This window comes from Elephas maximus, chromosome 14 (assembly GCF_024166365.1).
Source record: "Elephas maximus indicus isolate mEleMax1 chromosome 14, mEleMax1 primary haplotype, whole genome shotgun sequence".
Taxonomy (NCBI): domain Eukaryota; kingdom Metazoa; phylum Chordata; class Mammalia; order Proboscidea; family Elephantidae; genus Elephas; species Elephas maximus.
This window is the reverse complement of record NC_064832.1, coordinates 8583740-8602011: the sequence shown is the minus strand read 5'-3', so window position 1 is coordinate 8602011 and position 18272 is coordinate 8583740. Positions and strand designations below refer to the sequence as shown.

Genomic DNA, 18272 nt, shown 5'->3' with positions numbered 1-18272 from the left:
AGATTAGAGGTTTCTACAGTTTTGGATTCCTTTTCAAATCTATTTCTCTGCCACCCCGTAGAGGTGCCAAATAAAGTAGCTTAATTATTCATAATATATGCAGTTTGTCTCTGTGACTCTTTGATATATATAACCAACAAACAATATAATTTAACTTAAAACTTTGTGAAAGGCGGACTTGCTGTGAGTATGTAACACTATCCCCAAGTGGGGTGACAGGGAAATCTGTTTAATTTTGCAGACCCCTTCCTCAGCTTCTTACCTAATGTTTTATTTCAAATAAAATTTCCTGGGAAAATGAAACATATCTCTATATGAGACACTATATATCTCAACTGAAATAAGTTTTAAAATTAATTACTTTATATCTGGAAAAGAATGTGGATGTCTACACATCTAATGAAGAAGAATGTGCTTTTCAATGCAGTAGCTTGTTCTTCAGTTTTAAAAACATGACCTGCTGGATGTGAGCAGTCTCCTTCATAACAACAACAATTCAAATTTCAAATAGCTGTTTTAGGCCACTAATTACTCTGAATTTAACCTAAAATATTACAATACCTTGGAGACTTTACTACAATTCATATCAAAAAGATCAATATACAACTAATCTCAGGGACACTATTTAAAGGAATTTGTTTTATTTGATAAATTATGTAGAGTGGATTGTATTGTTTTTTTTGCACACTCATTTCCTTGATTTGCATGATATCTGGGCTGCCCAAATTATTCAGATTACATTTGAATGATTTCTGCAAAAATGAGTATCAAGGTAAGTTATGTGAGATTGATTTGACCATACATTGAATTGAAATTTTCTTGGGGCGGCAATCACAAAGGAGCAAGGTGAGAGACATTTCTTGGCAAGGTGAGATAAGGGTTAGGGTTTGAAGGTCCAATGCAACCCCTACTGGGCAGCATGGCCCTGCAGCTATCACTCATAGTCTTGGTTGGGGTAGAAAAAACATTTCTTTCTTATTTTTGCCTTACCACTTTACATTATGCTTAGGACATAGTCATGTTCAGGAATATTATTAGAAAGGTGAAAGGTTGTAAACTACAGTATTTCAAGCAATACAAACACCTGTTAAGAAACTTATGCAGTGGTACTAAAATATTTTGTAAATTGTTTTATTTTTAGTGAAATATATATGCTTATATGCATATGTATATATGTGTGTATATAATGTGTAACTGTCTAGTTTTCATAACCGATTTTGAATATATGCACATTATCTCAACAAGTTGATGTTTTTAGTTCCTTTCTCCATTTTTATCATGTACCGTTCATTTCAAATTTCTCCTGTATGTTTAGTGTATTTCTATAAATTACACAAGAAAAATTCCTAATATGAAACTGTTAGTTAAAAAAAAAAGCGGTTTCCATCAAGTCTGTTCTGACTCAAAGCCACCCTGTAGGACAGAGTAGAACTGCCCAGTATGGTTTCCAAGGAGCCGCTGGTGGAATCGAGCTGCAAATCTTTTGGTAAGCGGCCCTAACTCAACGACTGCGACAGGTATGAAAATGATCAAAGGTCATGAGAAATGATTAGCAAGTTTTGAAAAGATCTACCGTGTTTTACCAAAACTATGCTACTGCATATCTGATAACGTTGCTCACAACATTTTTGGCCTAATAATTTAATAAAGTTGTTTTGTTTAACTAGGTTTTAATATTTTGGGATTATTTCTTTATTTTAAGCCTTCTATTTCATTTTTGACGTATCACTTGTATATTTTTTTTCTGCTTAGTCAGCTCTTTTCATTTTTATTATTAATTTTTGGTAAATTGGATTTTATTTGTGATATTAAAATTTTTTATTTATTCTAAGAATTTAATTTGGGTTCTTGTTTAGATTTATAATTCTTTACATGAAATTTTTGGGGGTAAAAACTACAAAATCAAAATAACGACCCCCACCTGATGAAACGGGCATTCCAATAGATTGGAAATTGTTGCCAGTGTTCCCATTTTCTTTTTTTTAAATAAATTTTTCCTTCCATATATATGTTTATATTACTTTGTCATTCAAAAATTTATACACGATTTTTTTCATGGCATTGGCAGCAATCCCTATTGTGTCAGCACTCTCCCCTTTTCCACGCCACATTCCCACATTCCATTTGTCCAGTTTTCCTGTCCCTTCCTGCCTTCTCCTCTCTGTTTTTTGGCAGGTGTAGCCCATTTGATGTCATATACTGTTCGTTTTATAGGCCTGTCTTACCTTTGGCTGAAAGGTAAACTTCAGGGGTGGCTTCAGTTCTGAGTTAGAAGGATCTCCAGGGGCCATAGTCTCCAGGGTTCTGCTCTGACTGGGATTACAACAGAAAGTCCTGGACAGAGTGGGAGAAAATGTAGAACAGACGATCAAATTCACAAAAAGAACAGACTTCTCTACATATTTTATTGAAGGAGCCCTGGCTGTACAGTGGTTAAGCATTGGGCTTTAACCCAAAGGTCAGGGGTTGGAACCTACCAGGAACTTCAAGAGAGAAAGATGTGGCAGCCTGTTTCTATAAAGATTAACCCACTGTCATCCAGTAGATTCCAACTCATAGTGACCCTATAGGACAAAGTAGGTTTCGAAGGCAGTAAATCTTTACAGGAGCAGACTGCCACATCTTTCTCCCTCAAAGCACCTAGTAGGATCAAACCACCACCTCTTCTGTTATCAGCCAATCACATAACCACAGCACAAACAGGGCTCCTTCTGTACTGGTTGTAGCTTTAGAAATCCTATGGGGCAGTTCTGTTCTGCCCGGGGGTCACTATGAAATGGAATTGACTCCAAGGCAATGGGCAGAGTATATAATTTATTGATGATACATAGTCATATAATAATTATATAACTTCTATAAACCCACTGCCATGGAGTCAATTGCAACTCATAGTGACCTTATAGGACAGAGTAGAACTGCCCCGTAGGGTTTCCAAGGCTGTAAATCTTTACAGGAGCAGACTGCCACATCTTTCTCCTCCTGTTCAGCAGCTGGTGGGTTCCAGCTACCAGCTGCCTTTCAGTTACCAGCTCAGTGCTATAATCACTACACCAGAATCAAGACTCCTGATAACTTCTACAGCTATTGTATTCTTACTTTCCTGTTTTTCTATCACGCCCAATTATCACCCTATTTCATCACATTTATATCCATAAAATTTTATGTGTTGTATTTCCTCCTCTTCATTCTCTGATCAGCATTTTTTTTTTAATTTTTATTTCTAACTCAATCATTTTCTTTCAGATTTTTATTAAAAAATTGCATCATGGTCTGAAATATATAACCTATCTTAAAATTTAGATTCTATTTACATAAATTGGTTTACAGTGAACTAGCTTGCAGTGACATTTATTTTGTCCTTTCAGTTACATGTGTTTGCATTTGATATTTTTAAAACATAAGCCAGTTTTTTGGATAACCATATTTAAATAATATTTTATTATCATTGAGTATTGTTATTACTAAGGTGAAAAATTTTAAGAATATTAAAAATATAATGTATTAGAATGTCACTAACTATAAATTATAATTTATACAATTTATCGAACACTTTTAGCAAGTTAATCGTTTTTCATTTATTAGGTTTTCAAAAACAGTAAAGCTTTTAAATAGAATTTTTTTTTCTTTTTTGTGTTATTTTTATTTGTCATATTCTATTTCATGGATTAGAACATTCAAAAAAATCATGATATTGTTAGAATAAGTCTTCGTTTTTTTCTGAATTATACAAACATCCATCATTATTTTATATCACTGTGTTTGCAGTTTTAGAGAAAAGCACTGTTCTTTGAGAAAGGCCTATAATGAAGAAAGATGGTTCAATAGGGTCAAAGCTTTTTAGAATATATGAAATGTGTGTAGTATCTTTCCTATATAACTTAATGATATGATTACTTATAGTCAAATGTGCCTTAGTTTATACCAACTTGGCTGACTACAGATAATGTTAAAAACAAAATTTCTACAAGATTAGGTTTGTATATGAACCCATAAGTTTAACTTGCAATTTATGAATGGGAAGTTTCAGACAAGAGCTTTCTAATTCATGAATAGCAACTACAGGTTATGAGTTCTTATACAAATTTAATTTTGTAAAAATTTTGTTTTTAACAGTTCTGGTGATGGGGATGGGATTAATGGAACGTTTTGAACTAGGTTAAGCTCAGCAGGCAAGTCTTAATTGGTTAACTCACATTTTGGCTTCTGGGAAGGTCAGGCATTTGTAGGAACTAGACTTAGGTTTGGTTTGCTGATGTGGGGCTTAGCATAAGTGACTGCACCTTGAACCAAGTATAGTCAGGTCAACAGTAAATAAAACTTTATGATAGATCATTGAGTTCTATATGCTAGAATTGTATTTATATTTCCATGTATGTATAATCAACAGTTGGTATTGTCAATTAATTTTCATATTTGTCACACTTTATATTAAAGCTGACTAGTTTTTACTGAAAATAATTTTAATTTCTCAACTTCGTTGAGCAATATTTGTAATAACAATTACCTAAAACTTTCAAATTTTAATGGGGCATCAATACCTTTTGACTCCATATCTCAACTGAGGAGCAAGTAATAACATTTTACTAACTGACATTTCATCCAAGTGCAGTTTAAATATAAATTTCCCCTATTAATATAAAAGGACCAAGTCAAATTCAAAATGCCATTCTTGACATGTTCCTTGAGTTAAACTTAGATTAATAATTGCTAATGTAACATTTTAATGTTTCTTTCTCCAACCCTTCTTAAAGGTCTTGCATATTTGTTTTTTGCCTGGGCAACAAATTTCCACATACAATTACAGATATTATAGAAATAATCACCAATTCATTTACAAGAGTTGTAGTATTCCTGACATACAAATGGTAATATAACATTTATTACAACCTATAGCCAATATAATTTCAAAATTGAGAAATGGAGAAAGAAATTCTTTTTGTAAGAATATTATACCATATTTGAACATCACTGTCATGTTTAATTATTTAAATGAATGGAGTGAAAGATTTTTTTTTTCATACCAAGTAAGCACATCTCCAATCTCTCATCTTGAAGATATTTAAAAGGGGAGAAAAAACTCATGTTGGCAAATCATCTAAATTTTTATTTCCAGATAATATTTTTTTTTTCAAATTGGCCATTGCTCAACAGACACAGATTCAGTGCATAGAAACAAGGGCAGAAATAGTCACCTAAAGTGATTCAAGGAAATTCTACTGCATTTAATAATCATTTTGTTTTCTTTTGAAGGACATTCAATGTTGTTTACACTGAATTTTCAGATATTGTCCGCTTTATTTTTATTTAAGCCATGAAGACAGAAAATCAAACTTTTGGAACAGAATTTATACTTCTTGGCTTTTTCCAATATGGCCAAATGAACACTGTCCTCTTTGTTACCATTGTGGGCCTCTTCTCAGTGACTTTGATGGGGAATATCATACTGATCCACCTCATGCGATTGGACACTCCACTCCACACTCCCATGTACTTCCTCCTCAGTCAGCTCTCCTTCATTGACATGATGTACATCTCCACCACGATACCCAAGATGGCAGCAAACTTTCTGTCAAATGATAAGACTATTACTTCTTTAGACTGTAAGATTCAAACCTTTGTGGTTTTGACCCTTGGTGGAACTGAAGCTCTTCTTCTTGGTTTCATGTCTTATGATAGGTATGTAGCGATCTGTCACCCTTTACATTATCCTGTGCTCATGAGCAAGATGATCTGTTTGTCCATGGTCACATGTGCGTGGGCCAGTAGTTCTATCAATGCTTTAATACATACACTGTATGTATTTCAACTTCCATTCTGTACATCTCAGATCATTAACCACTTTTTCTGTGAAGTTCCATCTCTAATGCCTTTGGTGTGTCAGGACATCTCCTAGTATAAGTATACCGTCCTCTTTAGTGTCCTTATCATTCTGCTACTACCATTCATGGCCATTCTGGCTTCCTATGCCCGGGTGCTTATTGTGGTGTACCAGATGAGCTCAGGTAGAGGGCAGACAAAAGCCATCTCCACGTGTTCCTCTCATCTGATTGTGGCAAGCCTATTCTATGGGACTGCTCTCTCCACCTATACAAGACCACACACCTTGCATTACCCTGAGGAAGATAAAGTGGTGGTGGTATTTTACAGTATTATTACACCTCTTCTGAACCCATTTATCTACAGTCTGAGGAATAAGGAGGTCATGGGGGCTAGGAAAAGAGTTTTGGGAAAATAGACATTTGTACAGAAAATATGACTTTAGGAACCCTTTATAGTTTGAGACTGAACAACATGATTTGATTAGCCTACTGTCTAGAGAGATGTAAGCTCAAAGAAATGTTTACAAAATAAATAGACAAATGACTTCATTTCTCCTCTCTTCAGAAATAACTAAATCACTACTATTGGAACTGGATTGATTTACAATGTATAAGCAAGAGAATGGTTGCCATTATCTACGTTGTTTATGTTCTAAAGCAGTAGATTTAGTACCTATAAACACAATACTCCTATGTCATAGCAAATATTTTTCTTCTTTAATTTGCTGAAATAAAATGCATAGAAAATATAATTTATTGCAAAATGCGTAATACCTAGAGAATATATATGATGACCAAACTGTAGTATAGAGCAGATTTCATATATCCACTCATTCTTTCATTCATTGAACAAAAGTTTTAATGCTTTAACTTTGTATGTGACGCAATTATAGGCACTGGTGATATGGGGTTGAGCAATATAAAACTGAGATAAATGTCTTCTCTCTTAAAGTTTACATTTCATTGTGAGGAGAAAGACAATATATAAAATTAATGCATAAATTGTACAGTATATCAAAAAGTATTAATTGCCATGAAGAAAAACTAAGTGGAAAATTGGAATAGGGAAACTAAAAGATGTTTGCAATTATAAGTAAAATAGAGAAGGGAGAAACAAGAATGTGACAATTTGTCAGACTAAAAGGAGTTAAGGAAGAGAATCAAGTGGACATCTGAGGAAAAGTGTTCTGGGAAAAGCAAAGAGCAAGTGAGAACTTCCGTGATGGGAACATGCCCTGCATAGTCACAAAAGATCAAGGAGTAAATTGGTGAGACTTAGGCAATAGGTAGATGTAATGGGGCCAGAACATGTAGTATAAATTAGATCAGTATGAGGATTCTGGATTTTAACCCAAAATGCTGGGCAACCATTGCTGAGTTGTGAGTATAGAATTGATGTGAACACAAGGAGGCCATTGCAGTAGCCCAGGTGTGACAAAATATGGCCTTGGATTGAAGTGATATTAGTGGAGGAGCAAAAGCTGGCCAGATTCAGGAGACTGGGAGAAAGCAGATATTTGAGTTTTGTGGACACATTGGGATATGAAACGCTTCAGAATTGGGCTAAGACTTGGACTAAATAATTGGAAGTATGGAGTTGTTATCATTATAGTTTGGGGGAAGCCACAGGTGGAACGTTTTCATCATTCAGCACCTCTTGTGCTACTTTCACGTTGACCTCTTGGCCCCACAGATGCAGTCATTATTCTGACTTCTATCACCATTAAATAGAGAAGCTCTTATTTCTCATCACCATTGGGTAGAAACTTTGGAATCGGGGAAAAAAAAGTTCACTTTGATATCTGGCTTCTTTCAGTCAACATATTTAAAAGATTTAACCATATTTTTGTGTGTCTCTGTAACTCCATCGTTTATATTACAAAGCTGCATTCCATTGTATGGTTCCTGAGCAATTGTTTCCGTTCTGATGCAGGAAATGTTTGGCTATCATGAATAAAACTGCCATAAAACTTCCTGCACAAATGCTTTTTGAGAACATATTAACTGAATTATCTTGTATATACATCAAAGATTGAAATTGCTTGGTCATATTTTAAGTACATGTACAGCTATGAATGTGTTATTGCAATGTGGGTTTAATCATTTGTATTCCATTCAGCGATACAAGAGAAATTCTTAGAGTCTAATTGTTGATAATAAATAATGCAGTGACTTGCTAAACTACCTGGCACTAAATATAAAATTGGATATAAGCCATGACAATAAAATCCAACCAGTGCTCAAACAGTGCATGAATAATGGTATTGGAAGAAAGTATGCATTTTCTGTGAAGTATTTAAGATAATCACTGACAAGATTGTTTTTAATCCATTGTCAATAATTTTAATAATTATGGTTTGTAATTCACAATGTTTGGTTTTCCACAACAGCAACAACAAAATATTAGGCATGCAAATAAACAGGAGCACGTGGCTCATTCACAGGAAAAAATAAATAAATTTGAAACAATCCCTGAGTCAACTCAGATATTGGAATTACTAGAGAAATAATATAAATGAACTGTATTAAATATGTTCAAGGTGCTAATGGATATCACGTACAAAGGACTAAAGGTAACCAGTAAAATAATGTCTTAACAAATAGAGACTGCCAATAGGATAGAAATTATAAAAGGACACCAGATAGAAATTAACAATAATCTTTCTCAAACTCTTCCAAAAAATAGAAGGCAACTCATTCTAGAATGACATTATCACCCTGATACCAAAGCAAAAAAAAATAAAATAAATCACAATGTACCTTATGAATATGGATGCAAATCGTCTATAAAATACTAACAAACCAAATTCAGCAGCAAATTGCAACAAAATACTAGCAAACCAAATAGGGCAGCATATTGGAAGGACTATACACCACGACCCAGTGAAACTTATCCCATAAATGCAGAAGTGGTTAAACATAAATATCAATTAATTAAGAGAATGAACACAAATGATTATATTAATTGATGCAGAAAAATCATTTGACACACTCCAGTACCCTTTCAGAATAAAATCTCCCAACAAACTAGAAATGTAAGGAAACTGCTTGTATCTGATTAAGGACAGTTATGAAATGCCCACGGCTGATATCACACACATTGGTGAAAAAGTAAAAGTTTTTCCGTAACATCAGGAACAAAACAAGGATGCTTGACTTCACAACTCTTATTCCATATTATTACGTAAATACTAGCCAGAAAAGTTAGGAAAAAAAAAAAAATAGGAAATGGCATTCAAATTTGAAAAGAAGTAAATTTGTTCCTGTTCAAATGACATGATCTTATATACAGAATATCCTAAGAAATACTCTGGGCTCAAGCATAACAATGATTGTGAGGATGGCACAGGACGGAGGAGAGTTTCCTTCTGTTGTACATAGGAGTCGCTATGAGTCAGAACAAAGTTGACATCACCTAACAACAACAACAAAGAATACACACACACACACACACAACAAACCAACAAAAACAAAAATAAACTATTAGATTTAATATACAAATCCAACAAAATTGCAGGATGTCAGATGAACACACAAAAATCAGGTTTTGACTAGAGCTCTGGAGAACCAAACTTGATATCTCTGCTTATTTGGTTATTCATTCATTCATTTCTCTCTCTCTATTCTGGAGAACCAAACTTGATATCTCTGCTTATTTGTTTATTCATTCATTCATTTATCTCTCTCTGTTTATTTACTGATTACTCTCTTATACTTCAGATTTCTTCAATACCAGACTTTAGGTCTTTGAACCTTATCAGAGAGAGTGACTGTATGTACAGGGCTTATTTTAAGTAATTCTCCCTGTAGATAGTTTGTTCTAGTTTTGTTTCTTTTTCTCTTGAAACTTTAGTAGAACCATGTCACACTGGGATGGGGAAAGCTTTTAGAAGGATTTGTGTCCACATTTGAGCAAAGCAGTGGAGGAGATGCTTCCATCCTTGAATCTATCTTAGTTTGTGTAAAATAATAATCCAAAAAGGCAGTAAAAACAGCATCATCATTAATAATCATCATTAAAGCTAATATTTATTGAGGGCTTACAGCATGCTGGACAACATTGTAAGTTGTTTGGCCCCTGAGAGATATCTCTCTTTTTATGCCACAGGAAGAGTTCTAGGTTTTCATGTTCTCTCAAAGTAGCTGACAACTCTCTGTGTATAATACACTTAAATATTTTTCTCACACAATATCAAGTGATAATAAAACAATAACAACAAGCACCACTTAAAGGTATCAAACCTAACTTCAGAGGTAGATTTTCATTGAAACTTAAGAAACTTGAACTGCAGATCCTCTCACCTGTGCAGGCCTATTCCACAGTCATATCAATTTTATATTTGTATTTTTGCTCTCTCGTTCTTAAAGAAAATGCCAGAAACTGTACAAGTTTCACAGTATTCAAAACTTACAAATGTCACTTCGACGTTCTAGAAATCCTTCCACAAGTGACTGAATGTGAGGCAAATGTTGACTATTCATAGGACTCAATCGTTCAGTAAAAATCTGAGATTAGGGTTCCTAAACACCTGTGTTTCATTCTAAAACTGATTCAGTGATTGTTGGCCCCTGGAGTTTTCTCTGGAAGGTGATTTAGAGAATAATGAGACAAAATATTTCAAATTAAGGAATAATTATTATAAATTATAATTTATGAATTATAAAATAACATATATATCATAATTGGAGAAAAATGAAGATAAGATCTTACGATGTGACTTACATCCCTGTCTGTACATGAGAGAATAAACCTGTGTATTTTTTTCCCAAAATCTAGCCCACATCGAGTTTCTTCTTAAGTCATTGCAATTTTTCTTTTCCCATTCTTGAGCACGGCAGCTATTTCATGTCATCCCACAGAATCAGGTAAGGGAATTGACTGGTTAAAATTTCAACTCACTTCAATTTTTACAGATTAAGTACATCTCATCGAAATAGAACAACACTATTGAGCACCATGCCAAACTCTAAATTCTACTCTACACGTGGGCACTTTAACCCTTAGGGATTACAGCATCTGTATTTGATCTGTGGACTTTCAGAAATCGGAGTCCCTTACTTCATGGCCAAGCCAACCTTCCTATTTTGGGAATAAAATTATTGCAAAATTTAGCACATTAATAATATCCTCAGTATTTCATGCATATTTTGTATAGAAAAAAAAATCAAACTATACATTAGCTGATTACTATGTGGAGTCAAAATCTACGTACATATTTTAAAGGTAAAATAGTTAACTTTAAAAAAAAAATTTTAAAGCAATCAGCTAATATCAATTATTTGATTTTTTTTTTTCACTTGAAGAAATATATTTTGAGGCTTGACCCTTTGTTCATTTCCCTCCCTCCCCCCAGGAATGCAGACACCAGGACTAATAAAATATCACTTGTAATTTGTGCAATGTGCTTAATCATGGACTAGAGGTCTAGTTTTCCCAGAAGGTCTCTGAGAAACAAAATAAGAATTCCACCCCGATTAGGCAGCCAGCCTGTGTCCACCGAGAGGTTTAAAGTCTTATATAAGGACGAGAAAATGAGTTTGAACATTTGATTCTTTTTTCTACTGAATTTTTTCATGGTAAATGATTGAAGACTTATTTGCTGAGGCAAAAAAAAAAAAGCAATCCTGCAAGTTCATAGAATGGTAACACTTCCTAAAATGTGTTTCAAATTAGAGATTTCACAGCTTTGGATTTCTTTGTGAATTTATTTTTCTGTCATCCTGTAGAAGTGTCAAGTAGCTTGATTTTCCTAATATATGCAGTTTTGTCTGTGACTTTTTAATATATATGACAAACAAATAATATAATTTAACTTAAAAATTTTTGAAAGACAGACTTGCTGTGCCTCTCTAATACTGTGCCCAAGTGAGGTGACAGGAAAATCTTTTATGTAATTTTGCAGATCCATTTCCCAACTCCCTGTTTAATGATTTATTTTTTTTTTAAAAAAGTCTTCTAGGAGAATGAAACAGATCTCTATATGAAAGATGATATATCTCAATTAAAATAAAATTTTAAACTATTTTTTATATATGTAAAATAATCTATATGTCTAACTGGAAACCCTGGTGGCGTAGTGGTTAAGTGCTACAGCTGCTAACCAAGAGGTCGGCAATTCAAATCTGCCAGGCGCTCCTTGGAAACTCTATGGGGCAGTTCTGCTCTGTCTGATCGGGTCGCTATGAGTCGGAATCAACTCGATGGCAGTGGGTTTCTAATGAAAAAGAATATGGTTTTCAACACGGTGGCTGATTTTTCAGTTTTAAAAACATGGCCTGCTAGAGTTAAAACAGTCTTGTTCATAATAACAACCATTCAGATTTCAAATAACTCTTTTGGGCCATTTATTACTCTGAATTTAACCTAAAATATTATAATACCTTGAATACTTTGCTACAATTCGTGTCAAAAAGATCAATATACAACTAATCTCAGGGACACTATTTAAAGGAATGTGTTTTATTTAAAAAATTATGTAGAGTGAATAGTATTTTTCTTGCATGCCCATTTCCTTTGATTTGGGCAATTTCTGGGCTGGCTAGATTATCCACATTACATTTGGATGATCTCTGCAAAAATTGAATATCCATATATGTTATCTGAGATTAATTTGGCCATATATTGATTTTAAATTTTCTTAGGACAGCAATCACAAAAGAGCAAGGTAAGAGACGTGTCTTTGTAAAGCGAGAAAAGGGTAGGGTTTAAAGGTCCAGTGCAACCCCTACTGGGCAGCATGGCCCTGGAGGCATCACTAGTAGTCTTGATTGGGGGAGAAAAAAATGTTTCTTTCTTATTTTTGCCTTGCCACTTTGTATTATGCTCAAGGCATAGTCGTATTCAACAATATTATTGGAATGGTGAAAGGTTGTAAACTATTTCAAGCGATACAAATTCGTGGTGAGAATCTTTGCAGTTGAATTAAAATACTTTGTAAATTATTTTATTTCAAGTGAAATATATATGCATACATGCATGTGCATTTATATTTCTATATATAATGTGTAGCTGTGTAGTTTTCATAACTGATTTTGAATACATGCACATTATCTCACCAAGCTGATATTTTTTAGTTCCCTTATCTGTTTTTATCGTGTACTCATCATTCCAAATTGCTTCTGTAAAATATATTAAGTTTACTATACTTCTACAAATTTTTTATACAATGAAAATTCCTGACGTGATATTGTTAGTTCAAAAAAAAAAAAGTATGCCTTAGTTTATACAAACTTGGCTGACTATAGATAATGTAAAAAATAAAATTTCTACTAGATTAAATTTGCATATGAACTTATAAGCTTTATTTGCAATTCATGAATAGGAAGTTTCAGACAATAGCTTCGCAATTCATGAATAGCAGATATAGTCTATGAGCTCATATACAAATTAATCTTGTAGAAGTTTCATTTTCAACAGATTTCTGGTGATAGAGAAGGGATTAATGGGACATTCTGAACTAGGTTAAGCCCAGCAGGCAAGTCCTAACTGGTTAGTTTACATTTCGGCTTCTGAGAAGGACAGGCATTTACTGAACGAAGACTTACATTTTGGTTTGCTCATGTGACTGCATCTTGGACCAAGTATAGTCAAGTTAATGGTAAATATAACTGATGATGAGTCATTGAATTTTATATGCCAGAATTGTATTAGTACTTGCATGTGTATAATCAACAATTGTTATTGTCAGTTAATTTTGTGCTTTGCCGCTAACCAAAGGGTTGGCAGTTCGAGTCTACCAGCCACTCCTTGGAAACCCTATGGGGCAATTCTGCTCTGTCCTATAGGGTCTCTGTGAATCGGAATCAACTCAACAACAAGGGGTTTTATATTAAAGTTGGCTAGTTTTTAATTGAAAATATTTTCTATTTATTAACGTTGTTCTGCAATAAGAATTATCCAAAACTTCTGAATTTTAAAAAAGCCATCAGTAGTCTTTTGATTTCATATCCTGATTGAGCAGCAAGTGATAAACTTTTACTAATTGCCACTTCTTCCAAGTGCAGTTTAAATGTAAATTTCCCCAATTAATATAACAGGACTAAGTAAAATTAAAAATGCCATTCTTGACATGCTTCTTGAGTTAAATTTAGATGAATAATTGTTAACTTCTATTTTAATGATTCATTCTCCAACCATCCCTTAGGTCTGGAGTATAGATAGATAGATAGATGATAGATAGATAGGTAGGTAGGTAGGTAGGTAGATAGGTAGGTAGAAGATAGGTAGGTAGGTAGGTAGGTAGATAGGTAGGTAGATGATAGGTAGGTAGGTAGGTAGATCGATCTTTTTTTTTTTTGGAGGGCTTTGTCAGTGAATTCCCATTTACACTTACAGATGTTATCTATATAACCACCAATTCATTTAGAAGAGCTAAAATATTCCTGACCCACAAATGTTAATATAATTAAAAAAATTTTTTTTTCTTACAATGTATAAAGTGTAGCCAATACAAATTCAAAATTGAAAAATGGAGTCAAGAAATTTTTTTTAAAGAATATTATACCATGTTTAACCAACAGTGCAATTCTAAACTATATATATGAAGGAATTGAGTGAAAGATTTTTTCACAACACGTGAACATGTCTCTAGTCTATCATCATGAAGATATTTACAAGGGGAGTCATAACTCATGTTGGCAAATCATCTAAATGTTTTATCCCCATATTATATTTTTATTCTGTGATCAATTTTAAAGAAACGTTATTTTTATTTTATTTTTTCAAAATGCCCATTGCTCAATAGACACAGATTCAGTGCATAAAAACCCAAAACCAAACCCATTGCTGTTGAATTGATTCTGACCTATAGTACCCTATAGCACAGAGAAAAACTGCCCCATAGAGTTTCCAAGGAGTGCCTGGTGGATTCAAACTGCTGACCTTTTGGTTAGCAGTCATTGCACTTAACTACTACACTACCAGGGTTTCCTATATAAAAACAGGGAGAGACAGTCACCTAAGCTGATTAAAGGGAATTCTACTGCATTTAATAATCATTTTGTTTTCTCTCAAAGGTCAGTGTTGTTACATGGAATTTTCAGATATGGTCTGCTTTGTTTTGATTTAAGCCATGAAGACAGAAAATCGAACTTTTGGAGCAGAGTTTATACTTCTTGGTCTTTTCCAATATGGCCAAATGAACAAGATACTCTTTGTTGCCATTACTGTCATCTTCTCAGTGGCTTTGATGGGAAATATCATACTGATCCACCTCATGCGATTGGACACTCTGCTCCACACTCCCATGTACTTCCTCCTCAGTCAGCTCTCCTTCATTGACATGATGTACATCTCCACCACGATACCCAAGATGGCAGCAAACTTCCTGTCAAATAGTAAGACCATTACTTTTTTAGGTTGTGAGATTCAAACCTTTCTGTTTTTGACTCTCGGTGGAACTGAAGCTCTTCTTCTTGGTTTCATGTCTTATGATAGGTATGTAGCAATCTGTCACCCTTTACATTATCCTGTGCTCATGAGCAAGACGATCTGTTTGTCCATGGTCACATGTGCATGGGCCAGTAGTTCTATCAATGCTTTAATACATACACTGTATGTATTTCAACTTCCATTCTGCAGATCTCGGATCGTTAATCACTTTTTCTGTGAAGTTCCATCTCTATTGCCTTTGGTGTGTCAGGACACCTCCCAGTATGAGTATACTGTCCTCTTTAGTGGCCTTATCATTTGCTACTACCATTCATAGCCATTTTGGCTTCTTATGCCCGAGTGCTTATTGCGGTGTACCAGATGAGTTCAGGTAAAGGGCAGACAAAAGCCATCTCCACGTGTTCCTCTCATCTGATTGTGGCAAGCCTATTCTATGGGACTGCTCTCTCCACCTATACAAGCCACATTCCTTGCATTACCCTGAGGAAGATAAAGTGGTGGCGGTGTTTTACAGTATCGTTACACCTCTTCTGAACCCACTTATCTACAGTCTGAGGAATAAGGAGGTCATGGGGGCCATGAGAAGAGTGCTGGGAAAATGGATATTTGTACAGAAAATATGACTTTAAGAACCCTTTATAGTTTGAGACTGACCAACATGATTTGATTAGCCTACTGTCTAGAGATATGTAAGCTCAAAGAAATGTTTACAAAATAAATAAATGTAACAATGCCTTGGTTTCTCCAATTTTCAGAAATAACTAAAGCATTGTTATTGGAACTCGGTGGATTTGCTGTGTAAAAGCAAGAGAATGGTTGCCATTATCAACTTTATCTTCTAAAGCAATAGATTTAATCCCTGTCAACACAATGCTCCCATGTCATAACAAATTTTTAGTACCTTTTTTAATATTCTGAAATAAAATGCACATGAAATATAATTTACCATATAATACATAATATCAGGAAAATACATATGATGACCAAACTATAATATAGAGCAAAATGCATACAACCACTTATTTATTTATTCATTCATTGAACAAGGGCTTTAATGCTTTAACTCTGTATGTTTTTTACCAAAAAGTATTAATCACCACGAAGAAGAACTAAGTGGAAAATTGGAATTGGGAAAACAAAGGATATTTGCAATGTTAAGTCAAACAGAGAAGGGAGAATCAAGAATGCAACATTTGTCAAAAACTAAAAGGAGTCGAGGACAAGAGACAAGTGGATATCTGTGGATGAATGTTCTGGGAAGAGCAAAGAACAAGTGAGAATTCCCTGAGGTGGGGACATGCCCAGCATAGTCACAAAAGATCAAGGAGTAAATTGGTGAGACACAGAAAATAGGTATATGTTTTGGAGCCAGGTCTTACAGTGTAAATTAGATCGATGTGAGGATTGTGGCTTTGAACCTAAAACAATGGGCTACCTTTGCAGAGTTGTGGTAGAGAACTGATGTGGGCAGGAGAAAGCCATTGCAGTAGTCCAGCTGTGACAAGATATTACCTTGGACCAAGGTGATATTAGTGGAGAGGCAAAGACTGGGCAGATTCAGGAGACTGGGAGAAAGCAGACATTTGAGTTTTGTGGACACATGGGATGGGAAATACTATGAAATAAGAAGCTTTCAGAATTGGGCTAAAACTTGAAATTAACAACTGGAAGTGTGGAACTGTCATCATTACAGCTTGAGGGAAACCACAGGTGGAGCATTTCATCATTCGTCATCTCTTATGCTACTTTCATGTTAATGCCTTAGGCCCACAATTACAATCATTATTCTGGCTTCTATCACCGTTAAATAGAAGCTCTTATTTCTCAACACCATTGAGTCGAAACTTTTAAATCAGAAAATAAGTTCTCTTTGATGTCTGGCTTCTTTTCCTAAACATGTTTAAAAGGTTCAACCATATTTTTGAGTGTCTCCATCATTTTTATTACAAAGCTGAATTCCATCATATGGCTTAGAATAATTATTTCCATTCTGATGTCAGAAATGTTTGACTATAACGAATAAAACTACCATAAAGCTTCCTGTACAAGTGTTTTTTGAGAACACGTGAACTCAATTCTCTTGTACATATACCTAAATTGAAATTGCTTGGTCATAAATTAGGCACATGTTTACCTCTAATAAAAAAAATTTTTTTTTAAGCATTATCCAAATTGGATTTAATCATTTATTTTCCAATCAGTAATATATGAAAACTTCTTAGAGTCTGAGTGTTGATAATAAATAATGCAGTGGGTTGCTAAAGTACTTGGTGCTAAATATAAAGTGGGATATAAACCATGAGAGCAAAATACAACCAGTGTGCCATCAGTGCATGAACAATGGTATTGGAAGAAAGTGTATATTTCTGTGAAATATTTTAGAGATTCACTGACAAGATTTTTTTGGATCCATTGTCAATAATTTTAATAATAATTATATGTAATGGCCTTTAGGAACACTCATTTTTGGTTCAAGACAAAATGTGTTTATTGGTCTATGAATGCCTTACTTCGGTCAGTTTGTTTATAACATAATGTATACCTGTAAGTTCACCACCCAACCCAACAACTAAAATAGTAAATTTATCTTTAGTGCTCCTCCAACTCTTGGCGACCCCATGTGTGTCAGAGTAGAACTGTTCTTGGTAGGGTTTTCAACGGCTTATTTTTCTAATGTGGATCACCAATACATTCTCCTGAGGTGCCTCTGGGTAGACTTGAACCACCAAGCTTTCAGTTAGCAGTGACTATATTAACTGTTCGCACCATCCAGGGACTCTTCATATCCTCCTATACCTCTGGGTAGACTCGAACCACCAAGGTTTCAGTTAGCAGTGACTATGTTAACTGTTCGCACCATCCAGGGACTCCTCATATCCTTCTATACCTCCACCATCATTCTGAATTTTTGGTTTTTTAATTCTCTTGCTATAATTATAATATAGAATTCATAGGGTATTAGAAAATATTTTTAGATGCTGTAGAACTTAATAAAGGGGCCTTAAGTTGTAGATAATCTTTTTGAAAATTGTTTTTTCAGTTGACACTACTAACGCTCCAGG

At 34.3% G+C, this 18272-nt stretch overlaps 2 pseudogenes; both read left to right on the top strand.

Moving 5' to 3' along the window:
* Positions 1 to 5311: 5311 nt before the first annotated feature.
* Positions 5312 to 6279, top strand: LOC126058120 (olfactory receptor 2AK2-like; annotated as a pseudogene).
* An 8611-nt stretch (positions 6280 to 14890) lies between these two features.
* On the top strand, positions 14891 to 15833 carry LOC126058417 (olfactory receptor 2AK2-like; annotated as a pseudogene).
* The last annotated feature ends 2439 nt before the right edge of the window (positions 15834 to 18272 follow it).